Source organism: Coregonus lavaretus (assembly GCF_964263955.1).
Source record: "Coregonus lavaretus genome assembly, chromosome: 13".
In the NCBI taxonomy this organism is placed as follows: Eukaryota; Metazoa; Chordata; class Actinopteri; order Salmoniformes; family Salmonidae; genus Coregonus; species Coregonus lavaretus.
In genome coordinates, this window is record NC_140000.1 from 1,662,632 (window position 1) to 1,673,562 (window position 10,931).

At 43.6% G+C, this 10,931-nt stretch overlaps 1 long non-coding RNA gene across 1 annotated transcript; it reads right to left on the reverse strand.

Annotated features, from left to right (window-relative positions):
* Positions 1-6,637: 6,637 nt before the first annotated feature.
* On the reverse strand, positions 6,638-10,726 carry LOC311139830. Its single transcript, XR_014614107.1, has 4 exons — positions 10,648-10,726; positions 9,539-9,620; positions 8,958-9,078; positions 6,638-7,080 (listed from the first exon to the last, which is right to left on the reverse strand). It is a non-coding gene; the product is annotated as an uncharacterized lncRNA (long non-coding RNA).
* Positions 10,727-10,931: the final 205 nt, after the last annotated feature.

Sequence of the window (10,931 nt, forward strand, 5' to 3'; positions counted from 1 at the left end):
ACCTCATTCAACTCATTGAGGGCTTGATGATTAGTTGACAAGTTGAATCAGGGGTGCTTGTCCAGGGTTACAATAAACATTTGTACTGTTGGGGGTACTGGAGGACCAGGGTTGGGGAACACTGGCTTAATGGACCAATAGAATTGTCCCAAAACAGCAAACCCCATCCATCTGGCACTCCAGGAAGGACAAATCAAATGCTCCCAGTTTCAGATAGAATTTAACCCAGGTTATTCTCACGATTCAGTAAGCACAGATGATAACAGAGCTTCAGTGATAGACACATTACAGTACAGCTTTTCAATCATTATAGCTACAGAAAGTTACCAGACAGTGTAGCAGAGCTATGCTAACAATTTTGTCAATTCAATCTATAAAACAATTACTTTACTCTCTCCTCTTTCATTTCCCGTTTATTGAGAGCAAGGTGAAGAAAACACATCACTTCCCTTTACTCCTGTAGATAGGGCAAGAAATGGAGCTATCATTCTTCTTGAACACGTTGTATTTACATGCCTTTTGGTCAAACTCCTTCATGCAATCATCAGGAATACCTATGGGGTCAGAATACCTGCAATCAAACAATCAACATCAGCAACTACTTTGATAAAAAATGTATGGACTTTCACACTCACTCATTCTCAAATCAAATGTTATTTGTCACATGCGCCGAATACAACAGGTGTAGACCTTACAGTGAAATGATTAATTACAACCCCTTAACTCTTATTTTCTTAAAACAGCATTGTTGGTTAAGAAAATATTTATTAAATAAACTAAAGTTTAAAAAAGTAACACAATGAAATAACAATAACGAAGCTATATACAGGGCGTACCGATACCGAGTCAATGTGTGGGGTTACAGGTTAGTCGAGGTAATGGAGGTAATTTGTACATGTAGGTAGGGGTAAAGTGACTATGCGTAGATAATAAACAGCGAGTAGCAGCAGTGTAAAAAAAATAATCTAATAGTTCAGGTAGCCATTTGATTAATTGTTCAGCAGTCATATGGCTTGGGGGTAGAAGCTGTTAAGGAGCCTTTTGGACCTAGACGTGGCGCTCCGGTACCGCTTGCCGTGCGGTAGCAGAGAGAGCAGTCTGTGACTTGGGTGGAAGGTACAGAATGTGGAGACTGAGGGTTATATGGACCAGTGTGGAAGGTACAGGCTGGGACGGCTGAGGGTTATATGGACCAGTGTGGTAGGTACAGGTTGGGCGGCAGGTAGCTTAGTGGTTAAGAGCGTTGTGCCAGTAACCGAAAGGTCGCTGGTTCATATCCCCGAGCCGACTAGGTGAAAAATCTGTCGATGTGCCCTTGAGCAAGGCACTTAACCCTAATTGCTCCTGTAAGTCGCTCTGGATAAGAGCGTCTGCTAAATGACACAAAAAAAAAAAAAAAAATGGACCAGTGTGGTAGGTACAGGCTGGGACGGCTGAGGGTTATATGGACCAGTGTGGAAGGTACAGAATGTGAAGACTGAAGGTTATATGGACCAGTGTGGAAGGTACATGCTGGGACGGCTGAGGGTTATATGGACCAGTGTGGTAGGTACAGGCTGGGACTGCTGAGGGTTATATGGACCAGTGTGGTAGGTACAGGCTGGGACTGCTGAGGGTTATATGGACCAGTGTGGTAGGTACAGGCTGGGACGGCTGAGGGTTATATGGACCAGTGTGGTAGGTACAGGCTGGGACTGCTGAGGGTTATATGGACCAGTGTGGTAGGTACAGGCTGGGACTGCTGAGGGTTATATGGACCAGTGTGGTAGGTACAGGCTGGGACTGCTGAGGGTTATATGGACCAGTGTGGTAGGTACAGGCTGGGACTGCTGAGGGTTATATGGACCAGTGTGGTAGGTACAGGCTGGGACGGCTGAGGGTTATATGGACCAGTGTGGTAGGTACAGGCTGGGACTGCTGAGGGTTATATGGACCAGTGTGGTAGGTACAGGCTGGGACTGCTGAGGGTTATATGGACCAGTGTGGTAGGTACAGGCTTGGAAGGCTTAAAAGGACCAGACATTTTGTGGGTGCTAGAATAAAGCTGTGTGTGGTACTCACGCCTGGCAGCATGACATGTCCCCATTTGCTTCACAATAGCAGCTCATACAATCACTGGTCCTCCAGCGGGACCCGATATCATGCCACGTCCCATCCTTGTCGTAAAGACACTGCCTCATGCCTGTACAATACATGCCTAAAAAATATAACATATCAATGTGTATGTTTGTCTTTTTCAATGAGATTCATGATTCAAGTCTATTAGAAACATCGTTGCATATCAATATGAAATGAGATGCTCTTTACAGGTCATGTCGAGGACCACTGAAATAAACCTAAAATCACATAATGATTTGGTACAAGAGGTTATTTTATTAGGTTAATAAATGTACAGGGTTGTGTGTGTGTGTGTGTGTGTGTGTGTGTGTGTGTGTGTGTGCGCTGCACAACACCAACATTAATTTTAGTTTCAGCTGCTTGAAACTCAGATGGAGAGGTTGTAGGGTGGGATCAGTGACACCTTTCCAATGGATCTGAGCTGGCTCTGGAGTGCGTCCCAAATGACACCCTATTCTCTGTATAGTGCACTTAGTTAGTTAGCAGCTGGTTATCTTTGCTCTTTACCTGGTTCAGCTGGTTTAAACCAGCAGCCAGCATGGCACAGTGGCAGCAGTGAACACAGGATTACAGCCAGAGCCAAGGACCTCTTCCCAGGGAGAAAGAAGGAAAAACATATCTTATCAGAATCACCTTTATTCTCCAAGTAGGCTACATTTACTTGCTGACCACAACAAACAGAATATATGGACATAATGCATACAGTGGCTTGCGAAAGTATTCCCATTTTGTTGCCTTCCAACCTGGAATTAAAATGGATTTTTTGGGGGGGTTTTGTATCATTTGATTTACACAACATACCTACCACTTGAAGATGCACCAGATCTTATTAAGGGGCTTCATACCAAAGGGGGTGAATACATATGCACACACCACTTTTACGTTATTTTTTTTTTTTTATTCACTTCACCAATTTGGACTATTTTGTGTATGTCCATTACATGAAATCCAAATAAAAATCCATTTTAATTACAGGTTGTAATGCAACAAAATAGGAAAAACGCCATGGGGGATGAATACTTTTGCAAGCCACTGTAGATGTAGACAGAGGGGAATTAAACATAGGCCTACCATCGAAACGTCTAAACATTAAAGATGAAGAACTTGCAAAGTGAACTGACACATTTCAACATTTTGAGCTGATAGGTCATTAACCCTACACTAGATCTCTAGGTAATAAAATAACGTAAAGTAATTTCTTCCAATGTCTTTTCTGTGTTATGTAGCTCAAGCCACCATCCATTCTTGCTCAAAACGAATATGTGGGGAGTTCAAAAATAGTGATTTTTGCTGTATTTATAATGTCCACGTTATGGTAAACAACATGTGTAACACATGGAAATGAAAACCGCATTACCTATGTGCCATTTGGAGACATTACTGTAAATTACAGTAAATTAGACAGATCCAAATAACTCATACATAACATGCAAAATTAGAAGGAATTTACCATGATTGACAGGAATGTAGACTGGATTCACAGTTATATTATGTAGGTTCTGTTGAGCTGTAGAGCGAGGTGTCGTTCAGGAATCCTCCCCCATAACATCAGACAATAAGCACAACAACAGAAAGCAACCCCATCGGTCTCTTACCTTCAGTGACAACATGCTGGAGTTGGTCTGTGTGATCAGTAGTCAAGACAAGATGCTGGAGTTGGTTTGTGTGATCAGGAGTCAAGTCTGTGTCTTCTCTCCAACAACTCACCATTTTATACTAGATTTAACACAAGTCCATGTGTTTGCTCAACCTAGGGGCATGGCTCTAGTAATTATGGTGAAATCTGTGATCACTATGGCTACGTCCAATAAGAAGAGGGGGACACAGACAATAGTTAAGTGTGATGTGGTGTAACATGCTGTTATCAAAAGGAAACACACTTTTGATAAACAGTTTTGCAATGCTGTTCCTTCCCTGGTATAATGACGACAACGATTTTGTATGACTATTTTTTAACAAATCATTGTAAAATGGCAGCAATTCAATGACATTTGTACAATGTCATCATACATCCTCTGCTCTTGTCCTTCTAGACCTGTCTGCTGCCTTTGATACTGTGAACCATCAGATCCTCCTCTCCACCCTCTCCGAGCTGGGCATCTCCGGCGCGGCTCACTCTTGGATTGCGTCCTACCTGACCGGTCGCTCCTACCAAGTGGCGTGGCGAGAAGCTGTCTCCGCACCACGTGCTCTCACCACTGGTGTCCCCCAGGGCTCAGTTCTAGGCCCTCTCCTATTCTCGCTATACACCAAGTCACTTGGCTCTGTCATATCCTCACATGGCCTCTCCTATCATTGCTACGCTGATGACACACAACTAATCTTCTCCTTTCCCCCTTCTGATAACCAGGTGGCGAATCGCATCTCTGCATGTCTGGCAGACATATCAGTATGGATGACGGATCACCACCTCAAGCTGAACCTTGGCAAGACAGAGCTGCTCTTCCTCCCGGGGAAGGACTGCCTGTTCCATGATCTCGCCATCACGGTTGACAACTCCGTTGTGTCCTCCTCCCAGAGTGCGAAGAGCCTTGGCGTGACCCTGGACAACACCCTGTCGTTCTCCGCTAACATCAAGGCGGTGACCCGATCCTGAGGTTCATGCTCTACAACATTCGGAGAGTACGACCCTGCCTTACACAGGAAGCGGCACAGGTCCTAATCCAGGCACTTGTCATCTCCCGTCTGGATTACTGCAACTCGCTGTTGGCTGGGCTCCCTGCCTGTGCCATTAAAACCCTACAACTCATCCAGAATGCCGCAGCCCGTCTGGTGTTCAACCTTCCCAAGATCTCTCACGTCACCCCCCTCCTCCGCACACTCCACTGGCTTCCAGTTGAAGCTCGCATCTGTTACAAGACCATGGTGCTTGCCTATGGAGCTGTGAGGGGAACGGCACCTCCGTACCTTCAGGCTCTGATCAGTCCCTACACCCAAACGAGGGCATTGCGTTCATCCACCTCTGGCCTGCTGGCTCCCCTTCCTCTGCGGAAGCATAGTTCCCGCTCAGCCCAGTCAAAACTGTTCGCTGCTCTGGCACCCCAATGAGGGAACAAGCTCCCTCACGACGCCAGGACAGCGGAGTCACTCAACACCTTCCGGAGACATTTGAAACCCCACCTCTTTAAGGAATACCTGGGATAGGATAAAGTAATCCTTCTACCCCTCCCTTACCCCAACCCCCCCCCCCCAAAAAAAAATAAAAAATAAAAATAAAAATACACATTGTAAAGTGGTGATCCCACTGGCTATAAGATGAATGCACCAATTTGTAAGTCGCTCTGGATAAGAGCGTCTGCTAAATGACGTAAATGTAAATGTAAATGTAATACATTATCATAATACCAGGGAGGGGACAGCATTGCAAAACTGTTCAAGGTATTGTTTTGCTTGTGCACGGTCACTTAATTTTAACAGACACTTTGCCCCATAGGACCACTGTGTCAGTTTCAAGTTGTAATGTCACGTGCACAAGTACAGTGAAATGCCTTTCTTGCAAGCTCTAATCCCAACAATGCAGTAATCAATATCAATGTTGTACTAAAAATATCAAGGTAGATCAAAAACACACAATATATAAAAATAAGAAATAAGACTTTTTATCCAATCCAGAAGTGTTCTGAAACAACATCACGTTACCTACAGAAAGGTGTGACAGCAGATAGATGAGAGGTGGTAATTGGGGAACACCATGTATCATGTGCTTAGAGTGAACTACTCCATATAACACCACAGAGGAAGAGGAAGTCAGCTCCTATGTCATGTGACCAGGGTTTTAGAGCATCTGGACATAACCCCCAAGGACAAGACAACCTTGATCATATAGATTTATTGACATTAAATGACAGAATGCATCCAAAGCAACTGAATTGTGGGTTAGGACCCATAGAAGAAACAGCATATCAATGTCCACCTTTATGGCTATGGACTAATAAGAAAAGAGAGCGTTAACAACAGACATTATTATTATGATTATTATGATTATTATTATTATTATTGATGGTTATATATCAGGACTGCCCAACCCTGTTCCTGGAGAGCTACCGTCCTGTAGGTTTTTGCTCCAACCCTAATCTAGCACACCTGATTCTAATAATTAGCAGGTTGATAAGATCAATCAGGTTAGTAACACCTGGGGTTGGAGTGAAAACCTACAGGAGGGTAGCTCTCCAGGAACAGGGTTGGGCAACCCTGTTATATATGAGCACTTCGTGTACATTATGCAGCTTGTGTGTCTGCACCAGACCTGGGTTCAAATAGTATTTGAAATCATTGCAAATACTTCATCTTGATTGATTGAGCTTGCAAGGCTTTTTAATGCAGTGTTTCCCAACCCTGGTCCTCCAGTACCCCCAACAGTACACATTTATATTGTAACCCTGGACAAACACACCTCATTCAACTCATTGAGGGCTTGATGATTAGTTGACAAGTTGAATCAGGGGTGCTTGTCCAGGGTTACAATAAACATTTGTACTGTTGGGGGTACTGGAGGACCAGGGTTGGGGAACACTGGCTTAATGGACCAATATAATTGTCCCAAAACAGCAAACCCCATCCATCTGGCACTCCAGGAAGGACAAATCAAATGCTCCCAGTTTCAGATAGTATTTAACCCAGGTTATTCTCACGATTCAGTAAGCACAGATGATAACAGAGCTTCAGTGATAGACACATTACAGTACAGCTTTTCAATCATTATAGCTACAGAAAGTTACCAGACAGTGTAGCAGAGCTATGCTAACAATTTTGTCAATTCAATCTATAAAACAATTACTTTACTCTCTCCTCTTTCATTTCCCGTTTATTGAGAGCAAGGTGAAGAAGACACATCACTTCCATATACCACCGTAGATAGGGCAAGGAATGGAGCGATCATTCTTCTTGAACACGTTGTATTTACATGCCTTTTGGTCAAACTCCATCATGCAATCATCAGGAAAACGTGTGGGCTCAAAATACCTGCAATCAAACAATCAACATCAGCAACTACTTTGATAAAAAATGTATGGACTTTCACACTCACTCATTCTCAAATCAAATGTTATTTGTCACATGCGCCGAATACAACAGGTGTAGACCTTACAGGGAAATGATTACTTACAAGCCCTTAACTCTTATTTTCTTAAAACAGCATTGTTGGTTAAGAAAATATTTATTAAATAAACTAAAGTTTAAAAAAGTAACACAATGAAATAACAATAACAAGGCTATATACAGGGCGTACCGATACCGAGTCAATGTGTGGGGTTACAGGTTAGTCGAGGTAATGGAGGTAATATGTACATGTAGGTAGGGGTAAAGTGACTATGCGTAGATAATAAACAGCGAGTAGCAGCAGTGTAAAAAAAAAATGCTAATAGTTCAGGTAGCCATTTGATTGATTGTTCAGCAGTCATATGGCTTGGGGGTAGAAGCTGTTAAGGAGCCTTTTGGACCTAGACGTGGCGCTCCGGTACCGCTTGCCGTGCGGTAGCAGAGAGAGCAGTCTGTGACTTGGGTGGAAGGTACAGAATGTGGAGACTGAGGGTTATATGGACGGTACAGAATGTGAAGACTGAAGGTTATATGGACCAGTGTGGAAGGTACAGGCTGGGACGGCTGAGGGTTATATGGACCTGTGTGGTAGGTACAGGCTGGGAAGGCTGAAGGTTATATGGACCAGTGTGGTAGGTACAGGCTGGGACTACTGAGGGTTATATGGACCAGTGTGGTAGGTACAGGCTGGGACTACTGAGGGTTATATGGACCAGTGTGGTAGGTACAGGCTGGGACTACTGAGGGTTATATGGACCAGTGTGGTAGGTACAGGCTGGGACTACTGAGGGTTATATGGACCAGTGTGGTAGGTACAGGCTGGGACTACTGAGGGTTATATGGACCAGTGTGGTAGGTACAGGCTGGGACTACTGAGGGTTATATGGACCAGTGTGGTAGGTACAGGTTGGGACGGCTGAGGGTTATATGGACCAGTGTGGTAGGTACAGGCTGGGACTACTGAGGGTTATATGGACCAGTGTGGTAGGTACAGGCTGGGACTGCTGAGGGTTATATGGACCAGTGTGGTAGGTACATGCAGGGACTGCTGAAGGTTATATGGACCAGTGTGGTAGGTACAGGTTGGGACGGCTGAGGGTTATATGGACCAGTGTGGTAGGTACAGGTTGGGACGGCTGAGGGTTATATGGACCAGTGTGGTAGGTACAGGTTGGGCGGCAGGTAGCTTAGTGGTTAAGAGCGTTGTGCCAGTAACCGAAAGGTCGCTGGTTCATATCCCCGAGCCGACTAGGTGAAAAATCTGTCGATGTGCCCTTGAGCAAGGCACTTAACCCTAATTGCTCCTGTAAGTCGCTCTGGATAAGAGCGTCTGCTAAATGACACAAAAAAAATAAAAAAATATGGACCAGTGTGGTAGGTACAGGCTGGGATGTCTGAGGATTATATGGACCAGTGTGGAAGGTACAGAATGTGAAGACTGAAGGTTATATGAACCAATGTGGAAGGTACAGGCTGGGACGGCTGAGGGTTATATGGACCAATGTGGAAGGTACAGGCTGGGACGGCTGAGGGTTATATGGACCAATGTGGAAGGTACATGCTGGGACGGCTGAGGGTTATATGGACCAGTGTGGAAGGTACAGGCTGGGACGGCTGAGGGTTATATGGACCAGTGTGGTAGGTACAGGCTGGGACGGCTGAGGGTTATATGGACCAGTGTAGTATGTACAGGCTGGGACTACTGAGGGTTATATGGACCAGTGTGGTAGGTACAGGCTTGGAAGGCTTAAAAGGACCAGACATTTTGTGGGTGCTAGAATAAAGCTGTGTATGGTACTCACGCCTGGCAGCATGACATGACCCCATTTGCTTGACAATAGCAGCTCATACAATCACTGGTCCTCCAGCTGGACCCGATATCATGCCACGTCCCATCATTGTCGTAAAGACACTGCCTCATTCCTGTACAATACATGCAATAAACAATATAACATATCAATGTGTATGTTTGTCTTTTTCAATGAGATTCATGATTCGAGTCTATTAGAAACATCGTTGCATATCAATATGAAATGAGATGCTCTTTACAGGTCATGTCGAGGACCACTGAAATAACCCTAAAATCACATAATGATTTGGTACAAGAGGTTATTTTATTAGGTTAATAAATGTACAGGGTTGTGTGTGTGTGTGTGTGTGTGTGTGTGTGTGTGTGTGTGTGTGTGTGTGTGTGTGTGTGCTGTACAACACCAACATTAATTTTAGTTTCAGCTGCTTGAAACTCAGATGGAGAGGTTGTAGGGTGGGATCAGTGACACCTTTCCAATGGATCTGAGCTGGCTCTGGAATGCGTCCCAAATGACACCCTATTCTCTGTATAGTGCACTTAGTTAGTTAGCAGCTGGTTATCTTTGCTCTTTACCTGGTTCAGCTCGTTTAGACCAGCAGCTAGCATGGCACAGTGGCAGCAGTGAACACAGGATTACAGCCAGAGCCAAGGACCTCTTCCCAGGGAGAAAGAAGGAAAAACATATGTTATCAGAATCACCTTTATTCTCCAAGTAGGCTATATTTACTTGCTGACCACAACAAACAGAATATATGGACATAATGCATACAATGGCTTGCGAAAGTATTCACCCCCCCTTGGCATTTTTCCCATTTTGTTGCCTTCCAACCTGGAATTAAAATTGATTTTTTGGGGGTTTTGTATAATTTGATTTACACAACATACCTACCACTTGAAGATGCACCAGATCTTATTAATGGGCTTCATACCAAAGGGGGTGAATACATATGCACGCACCACTTTTACGTTATATATATTTTTTTATTCACTTCACCAATTTGGACTATTTTGTGTATGTCCATTACATGAAATCCAAATAAAAATCAATTTTAATTACAGGTTGTAATGCAACAAAATAGGAAAAAACGCCATGGGGGATGAATACTTTTGCAAGCCACTGTAGATGTAGACAGAGGGGAATTAAACATAGGCCTACCATCGAAACGTCTACACATTAAAGATGAAGAACTTGCAAAGTGAACTGACACATTTCAACATTTTGAGCTGATAGGTCATTAACCCTACACTAGATCTCTAGGTAATAAAATAACGTAAAGTAATTTCTTCCAATGACTTTTCTCTGTTATGTAGCTCAAGCCACCATCCATTCTTGCTCAAAACGAATATGTGGGGAGTTCAAAAATAGTGATTTTTGCTGTATTTATAATGTCCACGTTATGGTAAACAACATGTGTAACACATGGAAATGAAAACCGCATTACCTATGTGCCATTTGGAGACATTACTGTAAATTACAGTAAATTAGACAGATCCAAATAACTCATACATAACATGCAAAATTAGAAGGAATTTACCATGATTGACACAGGAATGTAGACTGGATTCACAGTTATATTCTGTAGGTTCTGTTGAGCTGTAGAGCGAGGTGTCGTTCAGGAATCCTCCCCCATAACATCAGACAATAAGCACAACAACAGAAAGCAACCCCATCAGTCTCTTACCTTCAGTGACAACATGCTGGAGTTGGTCTGTGTGATCAGTAGTCAAGACAAGATGCTGGAGTTGGTTTGTGTGATCAGGAGTCAAGTCTGTGTCTTCTCTCCAACAACTCACCATTTTATACTAGATTTAACACAAGTCCATGTGTTTGCTCAACCTAGGGGCATGGCTCTAGTAATTATGGTGAAATCTGTGATCACTATGGCTACGTCCAATAAGAAGAGGGGGACATAGACAATAGTAAAGTGTGATGTGGTGTAACATGCTGTTATCAAAAGGAAACACA